The 23,238-nt window shown below is 46.6% G+C and overlaps 13 non-coding genes across 13 annotated transcripts; all 13 read right to left on the reverse strand.

Moving 5' to 3' along the window:
• Positions 1-1,614: 1,614 nt before the first annotated feature.
• Positions 1,615-1,693, reverse strand: LOC127214085 (small nucleolar RNA SNORD115). Its single transcript, XR_007833803.1, has one exon. It is a non-coding gene; the product is annotated as a small nucleolar RNA SNORD115 (small nucleolar RNA).
• Positions 1,694-3,377: 1,684 nt separating this feature from the next.
• On the reverse strand, positions 3,378-3,456 carry LOC127214086 (small nucleolar RNA SNORD115). Its single transcript, XR_007833804.1, has one exon. It is a non-coding gene; the product is annotated as a small nucleolar RNA SNORD115 (small nucleolar RNA).
• Positions 3,457-5,139: 1,683 nt separating this feature from the next.
• LOC127214087 (small nucleolar RNA SNORD115) lies at positions 5,140-5,218 on the reverse strand. The gene has a single exon (XR_007833805.1). It is a non-coding gene; the product is annotated as a small nucleolar RNA SNORD115 (small nucleolar RNA).
• A 1,683-nt stretch (positions 5,219-6,901) lies between these two features.
• On the reverse strand, positions 6,902-6,980 carry LOC127214088 (small nucleolar RNA SNORD115). Its single transcript, XR_007833806.1, has one exon. It is a non-coding gene; the product is annotated as a small nucleolar RNA SNORD115 (small nucleolar RNA).
• Positions 6,981-8,665: 1,685 nt separating this feature from the next.
• On the reverse strand, positions 8,666-8,744 carry LOC127214090 (small nucleolar RNA SNORD115). The gene has a single exon (XR_007833808.1). It is a non-coding gene; the product is annotated as a small nucleolar RNA SNORD115 (small nucleolar RNA).
• A 1,679-nt stretch (positions 8,745-10,423) lies between these two features.
• LOC127214091 (small nucleolar RNA SNORD115) lies at positions 10,424-10,502 on the reverse strand. The gene has a single exon (XR_007833809.1). It is a non-coding gene; the product is annotated as a small nucleolar RNA SNORD115 (small nucleolar RNA).
• Positions 10,503-12,181: 1,679 nt separating this feature from the next.
• LOC127214092 (small nucleolar RNA SNORD115) lies at positions 12,182-12,260 on the reverse strand. Its single transcript, XR_007833810.1, has one exon. It is a non-coding gene; the product is annotated as a small nucleolar RNA SNORD115 (small nucleolar RNA).
• A 1,687-nt stretch (positions 12,261-13,947) lies between these two features.
• On the reverse strand, positions 13,948-14,026 carry LOC127214093 (small nucleolar RNA SNORD115). Its single transcript, XR_007833811.1, has one exon. It is a non-coding gene; the product is annotated as a small nucleolar RNA SNORD115 (small nucleolar RNA).
• Positions 14,027-15,706: 1,680 nt separating this feature from the next.
• Positions 15,707-15,785, reverse strand: LOC127214094 (small nucleolar RNA SNORD115). Its single transcript, XR_007833812.1, has one exon. It is a non-coding gene; the product is annotated as a small nucleolar RNA SNORD115 (small nucleolar RNA).
• Positions 15,786-17,464: 1,679 nt separating this feature from the next.
• LOC127213950 (small nucleolar RNA SNORD115) lies at positions 17,465-17,543 on the reverse strand. Its single transcript, XR_007833678.1, has one exon. It is a non-coding gene; the product is annotated as a small nucleolar RNA SNORD115 (small nucleolar RNA).
• Positions 17,544-19,223: 1,680 nt separating this feature from the next.
• On the reverse strand, positions 19,224-19,302 carry LOC127213951 (small nucleolar RNA SNORD115). The gene has a single exon (XR_007833679.1). It is a non-coding gene; the product is annotated as a small nucleolar RNA SNORD115 (small nucleolar RNA).
• Positions 19,303-20,981: 1,679 nt separating this feature from the next.
• On the reverse strand, positions 20,982-21,060 carry LOC127213952 (small nucleolar RNA SNORD115). Its single transcript, XR_007833680.1, has one exon. It is a non-coding gene; the product is annotated as a small nucleolar RNA SNORD115 (small nucleolar RNA).
• Positions 21,061-22,740: 1,680 nt separating this feature from the next.
• On the reverse strand, positions 22,741-22,819 carry LOC127213953 (small nucleolar RNA SNORD115). Its single transcript, XR_007833681.1, has one exon. It is a non-coding gene; the product is annotated as a small nucleolar RNA SNORD115 (small nucleolar RNA).
• Between the last annotated feature and the right edge of the window lie 419 nt (positions 22,820-23,238).

A 23,238-nucleotide genomic window follows, 5' to 3' on the forward strand; every position in this document is an offset into this window, starting at 1 on the left:
CAAATCGACCAAGCTGAGGAACTGAAGAAATTTCATCCAGCGTTCTTCTCCTGCAAGAAATGAGTTTGCTAAGTTGGCTCTTATGGTGCACGTTTATGTGAGCAAAATGGGACCTGTGGAGCATCCAGCAACATGAAAACCCAGATATGAATCCCCAATGGTCCCCCAGCAGGGTAATTTGGCCACTTGCTTTTAAAATGCATGGCAAAGTTAAGAAAAAAAAACTAAATGATGGCTACCAGTCTGCCCACCCTCCCCATGTCATTTGACGCTAACAAAAATTCACCCTGAATCCTACTGTCACACTCTACATTAGAAACAAGAGTTTTGGCAAGTTAAACAGCAGGGCCTTTTTAAACATGTCATCTTGTGACCTCTGAACGGTTCCTGACTAGGTCCACAACCTGGTATGCATTTGTGATTGCCAGGAAAATTCTCATTACCCTCTGGAAATCACAGACAATTGTGCAGGACAGGATCCCTACTCACTCCTTACTTAATTGGACCTACCCAGCCTACAAGGGTTGCCAGGTCTTGGTGTCTGGAGACATTCTCCCTCACTAGAGCCATGCTAGTTTTGCACTTCAGTGTGCCATGCACGTACAAATAAAACAACAATGCCAGAGCCTTGTGGCCAGTAGGCCAGAAGAAGTTGCTGCCCCAGTGGATATCAACCCACCAAGAACCTGCCTCTCATCAACATCAGATGAAACTGTGTACTTGTAGCATGGGCGTTGGGAGGCAGGACAATGCCACTGATATCAGGGGAAGGAAAGAGAGTAGAAAAGGACTTGCCGGCAGTGCCCTTCCAGCACTAGGATACTGAAAGTCATCCTATGGTTTACTAATCTAGTAAATTATCAGAGTGATTGATCATCATGGAATCTGAGGTCTGCACTAAGGCCGTTCTGAGCTGCTATTTGTGCAAGTGTGTATCATGAAACACTTCTGAGGTAATGAGGACTTGAAACTCTTGCCCTGGAAGGCCCAATCTGGATGGTAACTAGAACTATTTTTAAAGGCAGGGAATAAGGTTCCATTCATTCTATCACAGAGCTGTGCAATCCGAGGAACTGAGAATCCTGTCTGCAACCCCCCTGCAATAAATGCTTAGTTTGGTATGTCCCAATCCCCAGGTCTTCAAACTCTTGAAGTGAGTGCAGTTTGAGTATGTCCCTGTCCACATAGGTTTCAGAGTAGGGCATCCCCCAAAGAAAGGCCGTGTTGGGTGCCCAACGGCTAAAATACCGTGAGGTCTACAGTGGAAGGTGAGGACCCATGATCTGCAGAGTGTCAGGCGATTAAGTAATGCTTTCCACTTACCATAATCCACATGGCACATGGTCAAGGAAGGCATGCCGATCACTGAAAGACAGGAGAGAAGAGTGGCCCATGAGCATTGTCTTGGGGGTGGGGTCGCAACCCTGAATAGTACAGAGTGAGACTCAAAGAGCCTTGGGAGTGAACATCAAGTTCACTCCTACAGAAGGGCACATGGAGTTCACTGGATTCCACAGAGCAGGAACACCATGCTGAGCCAATGAGGGCCTGGGACTTGGCCTACAAGAAAGACCAAGTAGACTAGGCCTCCATTGGTGCCCCATTCTGTTCAACGGGCCTCAGCGTAATCCTATTGAGCATGATTTTTATGTCATCACCTCTCTTCATGACATTGGTTTGTCATCATAGACCCAGGATATCAGACAGAACAGATCAATATGTTACTGTGACACAAACCATGTTGCTTACCAGGAGTGCCAAATCGACCAAGCTGAGGAACTGAAGAAATTTCATCCAGCGTTCTTCTCCTGCAAGAAATGAGTTTGCTCAGTTGGCTCTTATGGTGCACGTTTATGTGAGCAAAATGGGACCTGTGGAGCATCCAGCAACATGAAAACCCAGATATGAATCCCCAATGGTCCCCCAGCAGGGTAATTTGGCCACTTGCTTTTAAAATGCATGGCAAAGTTAAGAAAAAAAAACTAAATGATGGCTACCAGTCTGCCCACCCTCCCCATGTCATTTGACGCTAACAAAAATTCACCCTGAATCCTACTGTCACACTCTACATTAGAAACAAGAGTTTTGGCAAGTTAAACAGCAGGGCCTTTTTAAACATGTCATCTTGTGACCTCTGAACGGTTCCTGACTAGGTCCACAACCTGGTATGCATTTGTGATTGCCAGGAAAATTCTCATTACCCTCTGGAAATCACAGACAATTGTGCAGGACAGGATCCCTACTCACTCCTTACTTAATTGGACCTACCCAGCCTACAAGGGTTGCCAGGTCTTGGTGTCTGGAGACATTCTCCCTCACTAGAGCCATGCTAGTTTTGCACTTCAGTGTGCCATGCACGTACAAATAAAACAACAATGCCAGAGCCTTGTGGCCAGTAGGCCAGAAGAAGTTGCTGCCCCAGTGGATATCAACCCACCAAGAACCTGCCTCTCATCAACATCAGATGAAACTGTGTACTTGTAGCATGGGCGTTGGGAGGCAGGACAATGCCACTGATATCGGGGGGAAGGAAAGAGAGTAGAAAAGGACTTGCCGGCAGTGCCCTTCCAGCACTAGGATACTGAAAGTCATCCTATGGTTTACTAATCTAGTAAATTATCAGAGTGATTGATCATCATGGAATCTGAGGTCTGCACTAAGGCCGTTCTGAGCTGCTATTTGTGCAAGTGTGTATCATGAAACACTTCTGAGGTAATGAGGACTTGAAACTCTTGCCCTGGAAGGCCCAATCTGGATGGTAACTAGAACTATTTTTAAAGGCAGGGAATAAGGTTCCATTCATTCTATCACAGAGCTGTGCAATCCGAGGAACTGAGAATCCTGTCTGCAACACCCCTGCAATAAATGCTTAGTTTGGTATGTCCCAATCCCCAGGTCTTCAAACTCTTGAAGTGAATGCAGTTTGAGTATGTCCCTGTCCACATAGGTTTCAGAGTAGGGCATCCCCCAAAGAAAGGCCGTGTTGGGTGCCCAACGGCTAAAATACCGTGAGGTCTACAGTGGAAGGTGAGGACCCATGATCTGCAGAGTGTCAGGCGATTAAGTAATGCTTTCCACTTACCATAATCCACATGGCACATGGTCAAGGAAGGCATGCCGATCACTGAAAGACAGGAGAGAAGAGTGGCCCATGAGCATTGTCTTGGGGGTGGGGTCGCAACCCTGAATAGTACAGAGTGAGACTCAAAGAGCCTTGGGAGTGAACATCAAGTTCACTCCCCCCTACAGAAGGGCACATGGAGTTCACTGGATTCCACAGAGCAGGAACACCATGCTGAGCCAATGAGGGCCTGGGACTTGGCCTACAAGAAAGACCAAGTAGACTAGGCCTCCATTGGTGCCCCATTCTGTTCAACGGGCCTCAGCGTAATCCTATTGAGCATGATTTTTATGTCATCACCTCTCTTCATGACATTGGTTTGTCATCATAGACCCAGGATATCAGACAGAACAGATCAATATGTTACTGTGACACAAACCATGTTGCTTACCAGGAGTGCCAAATCGACCAAGCTGAGGAACTGAAGAAATTTCATCCAGCGTTCTTCTCCTGCAAGAAATGAGTTTGCTAAGTTGGCTCTTATGGTGCACGTTTATGTGAGCAAAATGGGACCTGTGGAGCATCCAGCAACATGAAAACCCAGATATGAATCCCCAATGGTCCCCCAGCAGGGTAATTTGGCCACTTGCTTTTAAAATGCATGGCAAAGTTAAGAAAAAAAAAACTAAATGATGGCTACCAGTCTGCCCACCCTCCCCATGTCATTTGACGCTAACAAAAATTCACCCTGAATCCTACTGTCACACTCTACATTAGAAACAAGAGTTTTGGCAAGTTAAACAGCAGGGCCTTTTTAAACATGTCATCTTGTGACCTCTGAACGGTTCCTGACTAGGTCCACAACCTGGTATGCATTTGTGATTGCCAGGAAAATTCTCATTACCCTCTGGAAATCACAGACAATTGTGCAGGACAGGATCCCTACTCACTCCTTACTTAATTGGACCTACCCAGCCTACAAGGGTTGCCAGGTCTTGGTGTCTGGAGACATTCTCCCTCACTAGAGCCATGCTAGTTTTGCACTTCAGTGTGCCATGCACGTACAAATAAAACAACAATGCCAGAGCCTTGTGGCCAGTAGGCCAGAAGAAGTTGCTGCCCCAGTGGATATCAACCCACCAAGAACCTGCCTCTCATCAACATCAGATGAAACTGTGTACTTGTAGCATGGGCGTTGGGAGGCAGGACAATGCCACTGATATCGGGGGAAGGAAAGAGAGTAGAAAAGGACTTGCCGGCAGTGCCCTTCCAGCACTAGGATACTGAAAGTCATCCTATGGTTTACTAATCTAGTAAATTATCAGAGTGATTGATCATCATGGAATCTGAGGTCTGCACTAAGGCCGTTCTGAGCTGCTATTTGTGCAAGTGTGTATCATGAAACACTTCTGAGGTAATGAGGACTTGAAACTCTTGCCCTGGAAGGCCCAATCTGGATGGTAACTAGAACTATTTTTAAAGGCAGGGAATAAGGTTCCATTCATTCTATCACAGAGCTGTGCAATCCGAGGAACTGAGAATCCTGTCTGCAACCCCCCTGCAATAAATGCTTAGTTTGGTATGTCCCAATCCCCAGGTCTTCAAACTCTTGAAGTGAATGCAGTTTGAGTATGTCCCTGTCCACATAGGTTTCAGAGTAGGGCATCCCCCAAAGAAAGGCCGTGTTGGGTGCCCAACGGCTAAAATACCGTGAGGTCTACAGTGGAAGGTGAGGACCCATGATCTGCAGAGTGTCAGGCGATTAAGTAATGCTTTCCACTTACCATAATCCACATGGCACATGGTCAAGGAAGGCATGCCGATCACTGAAAGACAGGAGAGAAGAGTGGCCCATGAGCATTGTCTTGGGGGTGGGGTCGCAACCCTGAATAGTACAGAGTGAGACTCAAAGAGCCTTGGGAGTGAACATCAAGTTCACTCCCCCTACAGAAGGGCACATGGAGTTCACTGGATTCCACAGAGCAGGAACACCATGCTGAGCCAATGAGGGCCTGGGACTTGGCCTACAAGAAAGACCAAGTAGACTAGGCCTCCATTGGTGCCCCATTCTGTTCAACGGGCCTCAGCGTAATCCTATTGAGCATGATTTTTATGTCATCACCTCTCTTCATGACATTGGTTTGTCATCATAGACCCAGGATATCAGACAGAACAGATCAATATGTTACTGTGACACAAACCATGTTGCTTACCAGGAGTGCCAAATCGACCAAGCTGAGGAACTGAAGAAATTTCATCCAGCGTTCTTCTCCTGCAAGAAATGAGTTTGCTAAGTTGGCTCTTATGGTGCACGTTTATGTGAGCAAAATGGGACCTGTGGAGCATCCAGCAACATGAAAACCCAGATATGAATCCCCAATGGTCCCCCAGCAGGGTAATTTGGCCACTTGCTTTTAAAATGCATGGCAAAGTTAAGAAAAAAAAAACTAAATGATGGCTACCAGTCTGCCCACCCTCCCCATGTCATTTGACGCTAACAAAAATTCACCCTGAATCCTACTGTCACACTCTACATTAGAAACAAGAGTTTTGGCAAGTTAAACAGCAGGGCCTTTTTAAACATGTCATCTTGTGACCTCTGAACGGTTCCTGACTAGGTCCACAACCTGGTATGCATTTGTGATTGCCAGGAAAATTCTCATTACCCTCTGGAAATCACAGACAATTGTGCAGGACAGGATCCCTACTCACTCCTTACTTAATTGGACCTACCCAGCCTACAAGGGTTGCCAGGTCTTGGTGTCTGGAGACATTCTCCCTCACTAGAGCCATGCTAGTTTTGCACTTCAGTGTGCCATGCACGTACAAATAAAACAACAATGCCAGAGCCTTGTGGCCAGTAGGCCAGAAGAAGTTGCTGCCCCAGTGGATATCAACCCACCAAGAACCTGCCTCTCATCAACATCAGATGAAACTGTGTACTTGTAGCATGGGCGTTGGGAGGCAGGACAATGCCACTGATATCGGGGGAAGGAAAGAGAGTAGAAAAGGACTTGCCGGCAGTGCCCTTCCAGCACTAGGATACTGAAAGTCATCCTATGGTTTACTAATCTAGTAAATTATCAGAGTGATTGATCATCATGGAATCTGAGGTCTGCACTAAGGCCGTTCTGAGCTGCTATTTGTGCAAGTGTGTATCATGAAACACTTCTGAGGTAATGAGGACTTGAAACTCTTGCCCTGGAAGGCCCAATCTGGATGGTAACTAGAACTATTTTTAAAGGCAGGGAATAAGGTTCCATTCATTCTATCACAGAGCTGTGCAATCCGAGGAACTGAGAATCCTGTCTGCAACACCCCTGCAATAAATGCTTAGTTTGGTATGTCCCAATCCCCAGGTCTTCAAACTCTTGAAGTGAATGCAGTTTGAGTATGTCCCTGTCCACATAGGTTTCAGAGTAGGGCATCCCCCAAAGAAAGGCCGTGTTGGGTGCCCAACGGCTAAAATACCGTGAGGTCTACAGTGGAAGGTGAGGACCCATGATCTGCAGAGTGTCAGGCGATTAAGTAATGCTTTCCACTTACCATAATCCACATGGCACATGGTCAAGGAAGGCATGCCGATCACTGAAAGACAGGAGAGAAGAGTGGCCCATGAGCATTGTCTTGGGGGTGGGGTCGCAACCCTGAATAGTACAGAGTGAGACTCAAAGAGCCTTGGGAGTGAACATCAAGTTCACTCCCCCTACAGAAGGGCACATGGAGTTCACTGGATTCCACAGAGCAGGAACACCATGCTGAGCCAATGAGGGCCTGGGACTTGGCCTACAAGAAAGACCAAGTAGACTAGGCCTCCATTGGTGCCCCATTCTGTTCAACGGGCCTCAGCGTAATCCTATTGAGCATGATTTTTATGTCATCACCTCTCTTCATGACATTGGTTTGTCATCATAGACCCAGGATATCAGACAGAACAGATCAATATGTTACTGTGACACAAACCATGTTGCTTACCAGGAGTGCCAAATCGACCAAGCTGAGGAACTGAAGAAATTTCATCCAGCGTTCTTCTCCTGCAAGAAATGAGTTTGCTAAGTTGGCTCTTATGGTGCACGTTTATGTGAGCAAAATGGGACCTGTGGAGCATCCAGCAACATGAAAACCCAGATATGAATCCCCAATGGTCCCCCAGCAGGGTAATTTGGCCACTTGCTTTTAAAATGCATGGCAAAGTTAAGAAAAAAAAAACTAAATGATGGCTACCAGTCTGCCCACCCTCCCCATGTCATTTGACGCTAACAAAAATTCACCCTGAATCCTACTGTCACACTCTACATTAGAAACAAGAGTTTTGGCAAGTTAAACAGCAGGGCCTTTTTAAACATGTCATCTTGTGACCTCTGAACGGTTCCTGACTAGGTCCACAACCTGGTATGCATTTGTGATTGCCAGGAAAATTCTCATTACCCTCTGGAAATCACAGACAATTGTGCAGGACAGGATCCCTACTCACTCCTTACTTAATTGGACCTACCCAGCCTACAAGGGTTGCCAGGTCTTGGTGTCTGGAGACATTCTCCCTCACTAGAGCCATGCTAGTTTTGCACTTCAGTGTGCCATGCACGTACAAATAAAACAACAATGCCAGAGCCTTGTGGCCAGTAGGCCAGAAGAAGTTGCTGCCCCAGTGGATATCAACCCACCAAGAACCTGCCTCTCATCAACATCAGATGAAACTGTGTACTTGTAGCATGGGCGTTGGGAGGCAGGACAATGCCACTGATATCGGGGGAAGGAAAGAGAGTAGAAAAGGACTTGCCGGCAGTGCCCTTCCAGCACTAGGATACTGAAAGTCATCCTATGGTTTACTAATCTAGTAAATTATCAGAGTGATTGATCATCATGGAATCTGAGGTCTGCACTAAGGCCGTTCTGAGCTGCTATTTGTGCAAGTGTGTATCATGAAACACTTCTGAGGTAATGAGGACTTGAAACTCTTGCCCTGGAAGGCCCAATCTGGATGGTAACTAGAACTATTTTTAAAGGCAGGGAATAAGGTTCCATTCATTCTATCACAGAGCTGTGCAATCCGAGGAACTGAGAATCCTGTCTGCAACCCCCCTGCAATAAATGCTTAGTTTGGTATGTCCCAATCCCCAGGTCTTCAAACTCTTGAAGTGAATGCAGTTTGAGTATGTCCCTGTCCACATAGGTTTCAGAGTAGGGCATCCCCCAAAGAAAGGCCGTGTTGGGTGCCCAACGGCTAAAATACCGTGAGGTCTACAGTGGAAGGTGAGGACCCATGATCTGCAGAGTGTCAGGCGATTAAGTAATGCTTTCCACTTACCATAATCCACATGGCACATGGTCAAGGAAGGCATGCCGATCACTGAAAGACAGGAGAGAAGAGTGGCCCATGAGCATTGTCTTGGGGGTGGGGTCGCAACCCTGAATAGTACAGAGTGAGACTCAAAGAGCCTTGGGAGTGAACATCAAGTTCACTCCACCCCTACAGAAGGGCACATGGAGTTCACTGGATTCCACAGAGCAGGAACACCATGCTGAGCCAATGAGGGCCTGGGACTTGGCCTACAAGAAAGACCAAGTAGACTAGGCCTCCATTGGTGCCCCATTCTGTTCAACGGGCCTCAGCGTAATCCTATTGAGCATGATTTTTATGTCATCACCTCTCTTCATGACATTGGTTTGTCATCATAGACCCAGGATATCAGACAGAACAGATCAATATGTTACTGTGACACAAACCATGTTGCTTACCAGGAGTGCCAAATCGACCAAGCTGAGGAACTGAAGAAATTTCATCCAGCGTTCTTCTCCTGCAAGAAATGAGTTTGCTAAGTTGGCTCTTATGGTGCACGTTTATGTGAGCAAAATGGGACCTGTGGAGCATCCAGCAACATGAAAACCCAGATATGAATCCCCAATGGTCCCCCAGCAGGGTAATTTGGCCACTTGCTTTTAAAATGCATGGCAAAGTTAAGAAAAAAAAACTAAATGATGGCTACCAGTCTGCCCACCCTCCCCATGTCATTTGACGCTAACAAAAATTCACCCTGAATCCTACTGTCACACTCTACATTAGAAACAAGAGTTTTGGCAAGTTAAACAGCAGGGCCTTTTTAAACATGTCATCTTGTGACCTCTGAACGGTTCCTGACTAGGTCCACAACCTGGTATGCATTTGTGATTGCCAGGAAAATTCTCATTACCCTCTGGAAATCACAGACAATTGTGCAGGACAGGATCCCTACTCACTCCTTACTTAATTGGACCTACCCAGCCTACAAGGGTTGCCAGGTCTTGGTGTCTGGAGACATTCTCCCTCACTAGAGCCATGCTAGTTTTGCACTTCAGTGTGCCATGCACGTACAAATAAAACAACAATGCCAGAGCCTTGTGGCCAGTAGGCCAGAAGAAGTTGCTGCCCCAGTGGATATCAACCCACCAAGAACCTGCCTCTCATCAACATCAGATGAAACTGTGTACTTGTAGCATGGGCGTTGGGAGGCAGGACAATGCCACTGATATCGGGGGAAGGAAAGAGAGTAGAAAAGGACTTGCCGGCAGTGCCCTTCCAGCACTAGGATACTGAAAGTCATCCTATGGTTTACTAATCTAGTAAATTATCAGAGTGATTGATCATCATGGAATCTGAGGTCTGCACTAAGGCCGTTCTGAGCTGCTATTTGTGCAAGTGTGTATCATGAAACACTTCTGAGGTAATGAGGACTTGAAACTCTTGCCCTGGAAGGCCCAATCTGGATGGTAACTAGAACTATTTTTAAAGGCAGGGAATAAGGTTCCATTCATTCTATCACAGAGCTGTGCAATCCGAGGAACTGAGAATCCTGTCTGCAACCCCCCTGCAATAAATGCTTAGTTTGGTATGTCCCAATCCCCAGGTCTTCAAACTCTTGAAGTGAGTGCAGTTTGAGTATGTCCCTGTCCACATAGGTTTCAGAGTAGGGCATCCCCCAAAGAAAGGCCGTGTTGGGTGCCCAACGGCTAAAATACCGTGAGGTCTACAGTGGAAGGTGAGGACCCATGATCTGCAGAGTGTCAGGCGATTAAGTAATGCTTTCCACTTACCATAATCCACATGGCACATGGTCAAGGAAGGCATGCCGATCACTGAAAGACAGGAGAGAAGAGTGGCCCATGAGCATTGTCTTGGGGGTGGGGTCGCAACCCTGAATAGTACAGAGTGAGACTCAAAGAGCCTTGGGAGTGAACATCAAGTTCACTCCTACAGAAGGGCACATGGAGTTCACTGGATTCCACAGAGCAGGAACACCATGCTGAGCCAATGAGGGCCTGGGACTTGGCCTACAAGAAAGACCAAGTAGACTAGGCCTCCATTGGTGCCCCATTCTGTTCAACGGGCCTCAGCGTAATCCTATTGAGCATGATTTTTATGTCATCACCTCTCTTCATGACATTGGTTTGTCATCATAGACCCAGGATATCAGACAGAACAGATCAATATGTTACTGTGACACAAACCATGTTGCTTACCAGGAGTGCCAAATCGACCAAGCTGAGGAACTGAAGAAATTTCAGCCAGCGTTCTTCTCCTGCAAGAAATGAGTTTGCTCAGTTGGCTCTTATGGTGCACGTTTATGTGAGCAAAATGGGACCTGTGGAGCATCCAGCAACATGAAAACCCAGATATGAATCCCCAATGGTCCCCCAGCAGGGTAATTTGGCCACTTGCTTTTAAAATGCATGGCAAAGTTAAGAAAAAAAACTAAATGATGGCTACCAGTCTGCCCACCCTCCCCATGTCATTTGATGCTAACAAAAATTCACCCTGAATCCTACTGTCACACTCTACATTAGAAACAAGAGTTTTGGCAAGTTAAACAGCAGGGCCTTTTTAAACATGTCATCTTGTGACCTCTGAACGGTTCCTGACTAGGTCCACAACCTGGTATGCATTTGTGATTGCCAGGAAAATTCTCATTACCCTCTGGAAATCACAGACAATTGTGCAGGACAGGATCCCTACTCACTCCTTACTTAATTGGACCTACCCAGCCTACAAGGGTTGCCAGGTCTTGGTGTCTGGAGACATTCTCCCTCACTAGAGCCATGCTAGTTTTGCACTTCAGTGTGCCATGCACGTACAAATAAAACAACAATGCCAGAGCCTTGTGGCCAGTAGGCCAGAAGAAGTTGCTGCCCCAGTGGATATCAACCCACCAAGAACCTGCCTCTCATCAACATCAGATGAAACTGTGTACTTGTAGCATGGGCGTTGGGAGGCAGGACAATGCCACTGATATCGGGGGAAGGAAAGAGAGTAGAAAAGGACTTGCCGGCAGTGCCCTTCCAGCACTAGGATACTGAAAGTCATCCTATGGTTTACTAATCTAGTAAATTATCAGAGTGATTGATCATCATGGAATCTGAGGTCTGCACTAAGGCCGTTCTGAGCTGCTATTTGTGCAAGTGTGTATCATGAAACACTTCTGAGGTAATGAGGACTTGAAACTCTTGCCCTGGAAGGCCCAATCTGGATGGTAACTAGAACTATTTTTAAAGGCAGGGAATAAGGTTCCATTCATTCTATCACAGAGCTGTGCAATCCGAGGAACTGAGAATCCTGTCTGCAACCACCCCTGCAATAAATGCTTAGTTTGGTATGTCCCAATCCCCAGGTCTTCAAACTCTTGAAGTGAATGCAGTTTGAGTATGTCCCTGTCCACATAGGTTTCAGAGTAGGGCATCCCCCAAAGAAAGGCCGTGTTGGGTGCCCAACGGCTAAAATACCGTGAGGTCTACAGTGGAAGGTGAGGACCCATGATCTGCAGAGTGTCAGGCGATTAAGTAATGCTTTCCACTTACCATAATCCACATGGCACATGGTCAAGGAAGGCATGCCGATCACTGAAAGACAGGAGAGAAGAGTGGCCCATGAGCATTGTCTTGGGGGTGGGGTCGCAACCCTGAATAGTACAGAGTGAGACTCAAAGAGCCTTGGGAGTGAACATCAAGTTCACTCCTACAGAAGGGCACATGGAGTTCACTGGATTCCACAGAGCAGGAACACCATGCTGAGCCAATGAGGGCCTGGGACTTGGCCTACAAGAAAGACCAAGTAGACTAGGCCTCCATTGGTGCCCCATTCTGTTCAACGGGCCTCAGCGTAATCCTATTGAGCATGATTTTTATGTCATCACCTCTCTTCATGACATTGGTTTGTCATCATAGACCCAGGATATCAGACAGAACAGATCAATATGTTACTGTGACACAAACCATGTTGCTTACCAGGAGTGCCAAATCGACCAAGCTGAGGAACTGAAGAAATTTCATCCAGCGTTCTTCTCCTGCAAGAAATGAGTTTGCTAAGTTGGCTCTTATGGTGCACGTTTATGTGAGCAAAATGGGACCTGTGGAGCATCCAGCAACATGAAAACCCAGATATGAATCCCCAATGGTCCCCCAGCAGGGTAATTTGGCCACTTGCTTTTAAAATGCATGGCAAAGTTAAGAAGAGAAAAAAACTAAATGATGGCTACCAGTCTGCCCACCCTCCCCATGTCATTTGACGCTAACAAAAATTCACCCTGAATCCTACTGTCACACTCTACATTAGAAACAAGAGTTTTGGCAAGTTAAACAGCAGGGCCTTTTTAAACATGTCATCTTGTGACCTCTGAACGGTTCCTGACTAGGTCCACAACCTGGTATGCATTTGTGATTGCCAGGAAAATTCTCATTACCCTCTGGAAATCACAGACAATTGTGCAGGACAGGATCCCTACTCACTCCTTACTTAATTGGACCTACCCAGCCTACAAGGGTTGCCAGGTCTTGGTGTCTGGAGACATTCTCCCTCACTAGAGCCATGCTAGTTTTGCACTTCAGTGTGCCATGCACGTACAAATAAAACAACAATGCCAGAGCCTTGTGGCCAGTAGGCCAGAAGAAGTTGCTGCCCCAGTGGATATCAACCCACCAAGAACCTGCCTCTCATCAACATCAGATGAAACTGTGTACTTGTAGCATGGGCGTTGGGAGGCAGGACAATGCCACTGATATCGGGGGAAGGAAAGAGAGTAGAAAAGGACTTGCCGGCAGTGCCCTTCCAGCACTAGGATACTGAAAGTCATCCTATGGTTTACTAATCTAGTAAATTATCAGAGTGATTGATCATCATGGAATCTGAGGTCTGCACTAAGGCCGTTCTGAGCTGCTATTTGTGCAAGTGTGTATCATGAAACACTTCTGAGGTAATGAGGACTTGAAACTCTTGCCCTGGAAGGCCCAATCTGGATGGTAACTAGAACTATTTTTAAAGGCAGGGAATAAGGTTCCATTCATTCTATCACAGAGCTGTGCAATCCGAGGAACTGAGAATCCTGTCTGCAACACCCCTGCAATAAATGCTTAGTTTGGTATGTCCCAATCCCCAGGTCTTCAAACTCTTGAAGTGAATGCAGTTTGAGTATGTCCCTGTCCACATAGGTTTCAGAGTAGGGCATCCCCCAAAGAAAGGCCGTGTTGGGTGCCCAACGGCTAAAATACCGTGAGGTCTACAGTGGAAGGTGAGGACCCATGATCTGCAGAGTGTCAGGCGATTAAGTAATGCTTTCCACTTACCATAATCCACATGGCACATGGTCAAGGAAGGCATGCCGATCACTGAAAGACAGGAGAGAAGAGTGGCCCATGAGCATTGTCTTGGGGGTGGGGTCGCAACCCTGAATAGTACAGAGTGAGACTCAAAGAGCCTTGGGAGTGAACATCAAGTTCACTCCACCCCTACAGAAGGGCACATGGAGTTCACTGGATTCCACAGAGCAGGAACACCATGCTGAGCCAATGAGGGCCTGGGACTTGGCCTACAAGAAAGACCAAGTAGACTAGGCCTCCATTGGTGCCCCATTCTGTTCAACGGGCCTCAGCGTAATCCTATTGAGCATGATTTTTATGTCATCACCTCTCTTCATGACATTGGTTTGTCATCATAGACCCAGGATATCAGACAGAACAGATCAATATGTTACTGTGACACAAACCATGTTGCTTACCAGGAGTGCCAAATCGACCAAGCTGAGGAACTGAAGAAATTTCATCCAGCGTTCTTCTCCTGCAAGAAATGAGTTTGCTCAGTTGGCTCTTATGGTGCACGTTTATGTGAGCAAAATGGGACCTGTGGAGCATCCAGCAACATGAAAACCCAGATATGAATCCCCAATGGTCCCCCAGCAGGGTAATTTGGCCACTTGCTTTTAAAATGCATGGCAAAGTTAAGAAAAAAAAACTAAATGATGGCTACCAGTCTGCCCACCCTCCCCATGTCATTTGACGCTAACAAAAATTCACCCTGAATCCTACTGTCACACTCTACATTAGAAACAAGAGTTTTGGCAAGTTAAACAGCAGGGCCTTTTTAAACATGTCATCTTGTGACCTCTGAACGGTTCCTGACTAGGTCCACAACCTGGTATGCATTTGTGATTGCCAGGAAAATTCTCATTACCCTCTGGAAATCACAGACAATTGTGCAGGACAGGATCCCTACTCACTCCTTACTTAATTGGACCTACCCAGCCTACAAGGGTTGCCAGGTCTTGGTGTCTGGAGACATTCTCCCTCACTAGAGCCATGCTAGTTTTGCACTTCAGTGTGCCATGCACGTACAAATAAAACAACAATGCCAGAGCCTTGTGGCCAGTAGGCCAGAAGAAGTTGCTGCCCCAGTGGTTATCAACCCACCAAGAACCTGCCTCTCATCAACATCAGATGAAACTGTGTACTTGTAGCATGGGCGTTGGGAGGCAGGACAATGCCACTGATATCAGGGGAAGGAAAGAGAGTAGAAAAGGACGTGCCGGCAGTGCCCTTCCAGCACTAGGATACTGAAAGTCATCCTATGGTTTACTAATCTAGTAAATTATCAGAGTGATTGATCATCATGGAATCTGAGGTCTGCACTAAGGCCGTTCTGAGCTGCTATTTGTGCAAGTGTGTATCATGAAACACTTCTGAGGTAATGAGGACTTGAAACTCTTGCCCTGGAAGGCCCAATCTGGATGGTAACTAGAACTATTTTTAAAGGCAGGGAATAAGGTTCCATTCATTCTATCACAGAGCTGTGCAATCCGAGGAACTGAGAATCCTGTCTGCAACCACCCCTGCAATAAATGCTTAGTTTGGTATGTCCCAATCCCCAGGTCTTCAAACTCTTGAAGTGAATGCAGTTTGAGTATGTCCCTGTCCACATAGGTTTCAGAGTAGGGCATCCCCCAAAGAAAGGCCGTGTTGGGTGCCCAACGGCTAAAATACCGTGAGGTCTACAGTGGAAGGTGAGGACCCATGATCTGCAGAGTGTCAGGCGATTAAGTAATGCTTTCCACTTACCATAATCCACATGGCACATGGTCAAGGAAGGCATGCCGATCACTGAAAGACAGGAGAGAAGAGTGGCCCATGAGCATTGTCTTGGGGGTGGGGTCGCAACCCTGAATAGTACAGAGTGAGACTCAAAGAGCCTTGGGAGTGAACATCAAGTTCACTCCTACAGAAGGGCACATGGAGTTCACTGGATTCCACAGAGCAGGAACACCATGCTGAGCCAATGAGGGCCTGGGACTTGGCCTACAAGAAAGACCAAGTAGACTAGGCCTCCATTGGTGCCCCATTCTGTTCAACGGGCCTCAGCGTAATCCTATTGAGCATGATTTTTATGTCATCACCTCTCTTCATGACATTGGTTTGTCATCATAGACCCAGGATATCAGACAGAACAGATCAATATGTTACTGTGACACAAACCATGTTGCTTACCAGGAGTGCCAAATCGACCAAGCTGAGGAACTGAAGAAATTTCATCCAGCGTTCTTCTCCTGCAAGAAATGAGTTTGCTAAGTTGGCTCTTATGGTGCACGTTTATGTGAGCAAAATGGGACCTGTGGAGCATCCAGCAACATGAAAACCCAGATATGAATCCCCAATGGTCCCCCAGCAGGGTAATTTGGCCACTTGCTTTTAAAATGCATGGCAAAGTTAAGAAAAAAAAACTAAATGATGGCTACCAGTCTGCCCACCCTCCCCATGTCATTTGACGCTAACAAAAATTCACCCTGAATCCTACTGTCACACTCTACATTAGAAACAAGAGTTTTGGCAAGTTAAACAGCAGGGCCTTTTTAAACATGTCATCTTGTGACCTCTGAACGGTTCCTGACTAGGTCCACAACCTGGTATGCATTTGTGATTGCCAGGAAAATTCTCATTACCCTCTGGAAATCACAGACAATTGTGCAGGACAGGATCCCTACTCACTCCTTACTTAATTGGACCTACCCAGCCTACAAGGGTTGCCAGGTCTTGGTGTCTGGAGACATTCTCCCTCACTAGAGCCATGCTAGTTTTGCACTTCAGTGTGCCATGCACGTACAAATAAAACAACAATGCCAGAGCCTTGTGGCCAGTAGGCCAGAAGAAGTTGCTGCCCCAGTGGTTATCAACCCACCAAGAACCTGCCTCTCATCAACATCAGATGAAACTGTGTACTTGTAGCATGGGCGTTGGGAGGCAGGACAATGCCACTGATATCAGGGGAAGGAAAGAGAGTAGAAAAGGACGTGCCGGCAGTGCCCTTCCAGCACTAGGATACTGAAAGTCATCCTATGGTTTACTAATCTAGTACATTATCAGAGTGATTGATCATCATGGAATCTGAGGTCTGCACTAAGGCCGTTCTGAGCTGCTATTTGTGCAAGTGTGTATCATGAAACACTTCTGAGGTAATGAGGACTTGAAACTCTTGCCCTGGAAGGCCCAATCTGGATGGTAACTAGAACTATTTTTAAAGGCAGGGAATAAGGTTCCATTCATTCTATCACAGAGCTGTGCAATCCGAGGAACTGAGAATCCTGTCTGCAACACCCCTGCAATAAATGCTTAGTTTGGTATGTCCCAATCCCCAGGTCTTCAAACTCTTGAAGTGAATGCAGTTTGAGTATGTCCCTGTCCACATAGGTTTCAGAGTAGGGCATCCCCCAAAGAAAGGCCGTGTTGGGTGCCCAACGGCTAAAATACCGTGAGGTCTACAGTGGAAGGTGAGGACCCATGATCTGCAGAGTGTCAGGCGATTAAGTAATGCTTTCCACTTACCATAATCCACATGGCACATGGTCAAGGAAGGCATGCCGATCACTGAAAGACAGGAGAGAAGAGTGGCCCATGAGCATTGTCTTGGGGGTGGGGTCGCAACCCTGAATAGTACAGAGTGAGACTCAAAGAGCCTTGGGAGTGAACATCAAGTTCACTCCTACAGAAGGGCACATGGAGTTCACTGGATTCCACAGAGCAGGAACACCATGCTGAGCCAATGAGGGCCTGGGACTTGGCCTACAAGAAAGACCAAGTAGACTAGGCCTCCATTGGTGCCCCATTCTGTTCAACGGGCCTCAGCGTAATCCTATTGAGCATGATTTTTATGTCATCACCTCTCTTCATGACATTGGTTTGTCATCATAGACCCAGGATATCAGACAGAACAGATCAATATGTTACTGTGACACAAACCATGTTGCTTACCAGGAGTGCCAAATCGACCAAGCTGAGGAACTGAAGAAATTTCATCCAGCGTTCTTCTCCTGCAAGAAATGAGTTTGCTAAGTTGGCTCTTATGGTGCACGTTTATGTGAGCAAAATGGGACCTGTGGAGCATCCAGCAACATGAAAACCCAGATATGAATCCCCAATGGTCCCCCAGCAGGGTAATTTGGCCACTTGCTTTTAAAATGCATGGCAAAGTTAAGAAAAAAAAACTAAATGATGGCTACCAGTCTGCCCACCCTCCCCATGTCATTTGACGCTAACAAAAATTCACCCTGAATCCTACTGTCACACTCTACATTAGAAACAAGAGTTTTGGCAAGTTAAACAGCAGGGCCTTTTTAAACATGTCATCTTGTGACCTCTGAACGGTTCCTGACTAGGTCCACAACCTGGTATGCATTTGTGATTGCCAGGAAAATTCTCATTACCCTCTGGAAATCACAGACAATTGTGCAGGACAGGATCCCTACTCACTCCTTACTTAATTGGACCTACCCAGCCTACAAGGGTTGCCAGGTCTTGGTGTCTGGAGACATTCTCCCTCACTAGAGGCATGCTAGTTTTGCACTTCAGTGTGCCATGCACGTACAAATAAAACAACAATGCCAGAGCCTTGTGGCCAGTAGGCCAGAAGAAGTTGCTGCCCCAGTGGTTATCAACCCACCAAGAACCTGCCTCTCATCAACATCAGATGAAACTGTGTACTTGTAGCATGGGCGTTGGGAGGCAGGACAATGCCACTGATATCAGGGGAAGGAAAGAGAGTAGAAAAGGACGTGCCGGCAGTGCCCTTCCAGCACTAGGATACTGAAAGTCATCCTATGGTTTACTAATCTAGTACATTATCAGAGTGATTGATCATCATGGAATCTGAGGTCTGCACTAAGGCCGTTCTGAGCTGCTATTTGTGCAAGTGTGTATCATGAAACACTTCTGAGGTAATGAGGACTTGAAACTCTTGCCCTGGAAGGCCCAATCTGGATGGTAACTAGAACTATTTTTAAAGGCAGGGAATAAGGTTCCATTCATTCTATCACAGAGCTGTGCAATCCGAGGAACTGAGAATCCTGTCTGCAACCCCCCCTGCAATAAATGCTTAGTTTGGTATGTCCCAATCCCCAGGTCTTCAAACTCTTGAAGTGAGTGCAGTTTGAGTATGTCCCTGTCCACATAGGTTTCAGAGTAGGGCATCCCCCAAAGAAAGGCCGTGTTGGGTGCCCAATGGCTAAAATACCGTGAGGTCTACAGTGGAAGGTGAGGACCCATGATCTGCAGAGTGTCAGGCGATTAAGTAATGCTTTCCACTTACCATAATCCACATGGCACATGGTCAAGGAAGGCATGCCGATCACTGAAAGACAGGAGAGAAGAGTGGCCCATGAGCATTGTCTTGGGGGTGGGGTCGCAACCCTGAATAGTACAGAGTGAGACTCAAAGAGCCTTGGGAGTGAACATCAAGTTCACTCCTACAGAAGGGCACATGGAGTTCACTGGATTCCACAGAGCAGGAACACCATGCTGAGCCAATGAGGGCCTGGGACTTGGCCTACAAGAAAGACCAAGTAGACTAGGCCTCCATTGGTGCCCCATTCTGTTCAACGGGCCTCAGCGTAATCCTATTGAGCATGATTTTTATGTCATCACCTCTCTTCATGACATTGGTTTGTCATCATAGACCCAGGATATCAGACAGAACAGATCAATATGTTACTGTGACACAAACCATGTTGCTTACCAGGAGTGCCAAATCGACCAAGCTGAGGAACTGAAGAAATTTCATCCAGCGTTCTTCTCCTGCAAGAAATGAGTTTGCTAAGTTGGCTCTTATGGTGCACGTTTATGTGAGCAAAATGGGACCTGTGGAGCATCGAGCAACATGAAAACCCAGATATGAATCCCCAATGGTCCCCCAGCAGGGTAATTTGGCCACTTGCTTTTAAAATGCATGGCAAAGTTAAGAAAAAAAAACTAAATGATGGCTACCAGTCTGCCCACCCTCCCCATGTCATTTGACGCTAACAAAAATTCACCCTGAATCCTACTGTCACACTCTACATTAGAAACAAGAGTTTTGGCAAGTTAAACAGCAGGGCCTTTTTAAACATGTCATCTTGTGACCTCTGAACGGTTCCTGACTAGGTCCACAACCTGGTATGCATTTGTGATTGCCAGGAAAATTCTCATTACCCTCTGGAAATCACAGACAATTGTGCAGGACAGGATCCCTACTCACTCCTTACTTAATTGGACCTACCCAGCCTACAAGGGTTGCCAGGTCTTGGTGTCTGGAGACATTCTCCCTCACTAGAGCCATGCTAGTTTTGCACTTCAGTGTGCCATGCACGTACAAATAAAACAACAATGCCAGAGCCTTGTGGCCAGTAGGCCAGAAGAAGTTGCTGCCCCAGTGGTTATCAACCCACCAAGAACCTGCCTCTCATCAACATCAGATGAAACTGTGTACTTGTAGCATGGGCGTTGGGAGGCAGGACAATGCCACTGATATCAGGGGAAGGAAAGAGAGTAGAAAAGGACGTGCCGGCAGTGCCCTTCCAGCACTAGGATACTGAAAGTCATCCTATGGTTTACTAATCTAGTACATTATCAGAGTGATTGATCATCATGGAATCTGAGGTCTGCACTAAGGCCGTTCTGAGCTGCTATTTGTGCAAGTGTGTATCATGAAACACTTCTGAGGTAATGAGGACTTGAAACTCTTGCCCTGGAAGGCCCAATCTGGATGGTAACTAGAACTATTTTTAAAGGCAGGGAATAAGGTTCCATTCATTCTATCACAGAGCTGTGCAATCCGAGGAACTGAGAATCCTGTCTGCAACACCCCTGCAATAAATGCTTAGTTTGGTATGTCCCAATCCCCAGGTCTTCAAACTCTTGAAGTGAGTGCAGTTTGAGTATGTCCCTGTCCACATAGGATTCAGAGTAGGGCATCCCCCAAAGAAAGGCCGTGTTGGGTGCCCAATGGCTAAAATACCGTGAGGTCTACAGTGGAAGGTGAGGACCCATGATCTGCAGAGTGTCAGGCGATTAAGTAATGCTTTCCACTTACCATAATCCACATGGCACATGGTCAAGGAAGGCATGCCGATCACTGAAAGACAGGAGAGAAGAGTGGCCCATGAGCATTGTCTTGGGGGTGGGGTCGCAACCCTGAATAGTACAGAGTGAGACTCAAAGAGCCTTGGGAGTGAACATCAAGTTCACTCCTACAGAAGGGCACATGGAGTTCACTGGATTCCACAGAGCAGGAACACCATGCTGAGCCAATGAGGGCCTGGGACTTGGCCTACAAGAAAGACCAAGTAGACTAGGCCTCCATTGGTGCCCCATTCTGTTCAACGGGCCTCAGCGTAATCCTATTGAGCATGATTTTTATGTCATCACCTCTCTTCATGACATTGGTTTGTCATCATAGACCCAGGATATCAGACAGAACAGATCAATATGTTACTGTGACACAAACCATGTTGCTTACCAGGAGTGCCAAATCGACCAAGCTGAGGAACTGAAGAAATTTCATCCAGCGTTCTTCTCCTGCAAGAAATGAGTTTGCTAAGTTGGCTCTTATGGTGCACGTTTATGTGAGCAAAATGGGACCTGTGGAGCATCCAGCAACATGAAAACCCAGATATGAATCCCCAATGGTCCCCCAGCAGGGTAATTTGGCCACTTGCTTTTAAAATGCATGGCAAAGTTAAGAAAAAAAAAACTAAATGATGGCTACCAGTCTGCCCACCCTCCCCATGTCATTTGACGCTAACAAAAATTCACCCTGAATCCTACTGTCACACTCTACATTAGAAACAAGAGTTTTGGCAAGTTAAACAGCAGGGCCTTTTTAAACATGTCATCTTGTGACCTCTGAACGGTTCCTGACTAGGTCCACAACCTGGTATGCATTTGTGATTGCCAGGAAAATTCTCATTACCCTCTGGAAATCACAGACAATTGTGCAGGACAGGATCCCTACTCACTCCTTACTTAATTGGACCTACCCAGCCTACAAGGGTTGCCAGGTCTTGGTGTCTGGAGACATTCTCCCTCACTAGAGCCATGCTAGTTTTGCACTTCAGTGTGCCATGCACGTACAAATAAAACAACAATGCCAGAGCCTTGTGGCCAGTAGGCCAGAAGAAGTTGCTGCCCCAGTGGTTATCAACCCACCAAGAACCTGCCTCTCATCAACATCAGATGAAACTGTGTACTTGTAGCATGGGCGTTGGGAGGCAGGACAATGCCACTGATATCAGGGGAAGGAAAGAGAGTAGAAAAGGACGTGCCGGCAGTGCCCTTCCAGCACTAGGATACTGAAAGTCATCCTATGGTTTACTAATCTAGTACATTATCAGAGTGATTGATCATCATGGAATCTGAGGTCTGCACTAAGGCCGTTCTGAGCTGCTATTTGTGCAAGTGTGTATCATGAAACACTTCTGAGGTAATGAGGACTTGAAACTCTTGCCCTGGAAGGCCCAATCTGGATGGTAACTAGAACTATTTTTAAAGGCAGGGAATAAGGTTCCATTCATTCTATCACAGAGCTGTGCAATCCGAGGAACTGAGAATCCTGTCTGCAACACCCCTGCAATAAATGCTTAGTTTGGTATGTCCCAATCCCCAGGTCTTCAAACTCTTGAAGTGAGTGCAGTTTGAGTATGTCCCTGTCCACATAGGATTCAGAGTAGGGCATCCCCCAAAGAAAGGCCGTGTTGGGTGCCCAATGGCTAAAATACCGTGAGGTCTACAGTGGAAGGTGAGGACCCATGATCTGCAGAGTGTCAGGCGATTAAGTAATGCTTTCCACTTACCATAATCCACATGGCACATGGTCAAGGAAGGCATGCCGATCACTGAAAGACAGGAGAGAAGAGTGGCCCATGAGCATTGTCTTGGGGGTGGGGTCACAACCCTGAATAATACAGAGTGAGACTCAAAGAGCCTTGGGAGTGAACATCAAGTTCACTCCTACAGAAGGGCACATGGAGTTCACTGGATTCCACAGAGCAGGAACACAATGCTGAGCCAATGAGGGCCTGGGACTTGGCCTACAAGAAAGACCAAGTAGACTAGGCCTCCGTTGGTGCCCCATTCTGTTCAACGGGCCTCAGCGTAATCCTATTGAGCATGATTTTTATGTCATCACCTCTCTTCATGACATTGGTTTGTCATCATAGACCCAGGATATCAGACAGAACAGATCAATATGTTACTGTGACACAAACCATGTTGCTTACCAGGAGTGCCAAATCGACCAAGCTGAGGAACTGAAGAAATTTCAGCCAGCGTTCTTCTCCTGCAAGAAATGAGTTTGCTCAGTTGGCTCTTATGGTGCACGTTTATGTGAGCAAAATGGGACCTGTGGAGCATCCAGCAACATGAAAACCCAGATATGAATCCCCAATGGTCCCCCAGCAGGGTAATTTGGCCACTTGCTTTTAAAATGCATGGCAAAGTTAAGAAAAAAAACTAAATGATGGCTACCAGTCTGCCCACCCTCCCCATGTCATTTGACGCTAACAAAAATTCACCCTGAATCCTACTGTCACACTCTACATTAGAAACAAGAGTTTTGGCAAGTTAAACAGCAGGGCCTTTTT

This window comes from Phodopus roborovskii, unplaced genomic scaffold (assembly GCF_943737965.1).
Source record: "Phodopus roborovskii unplaced genomic scaffold, PHOROB, whole genome shotgun sequence".
NCBI classification, from domain to species: domain Eukaryota; kingdom Metazoa; phylum Chordata; class Mammalia; order Rodentia; family Cricetidae; genus Phodopus; species Phodopus roborovskii.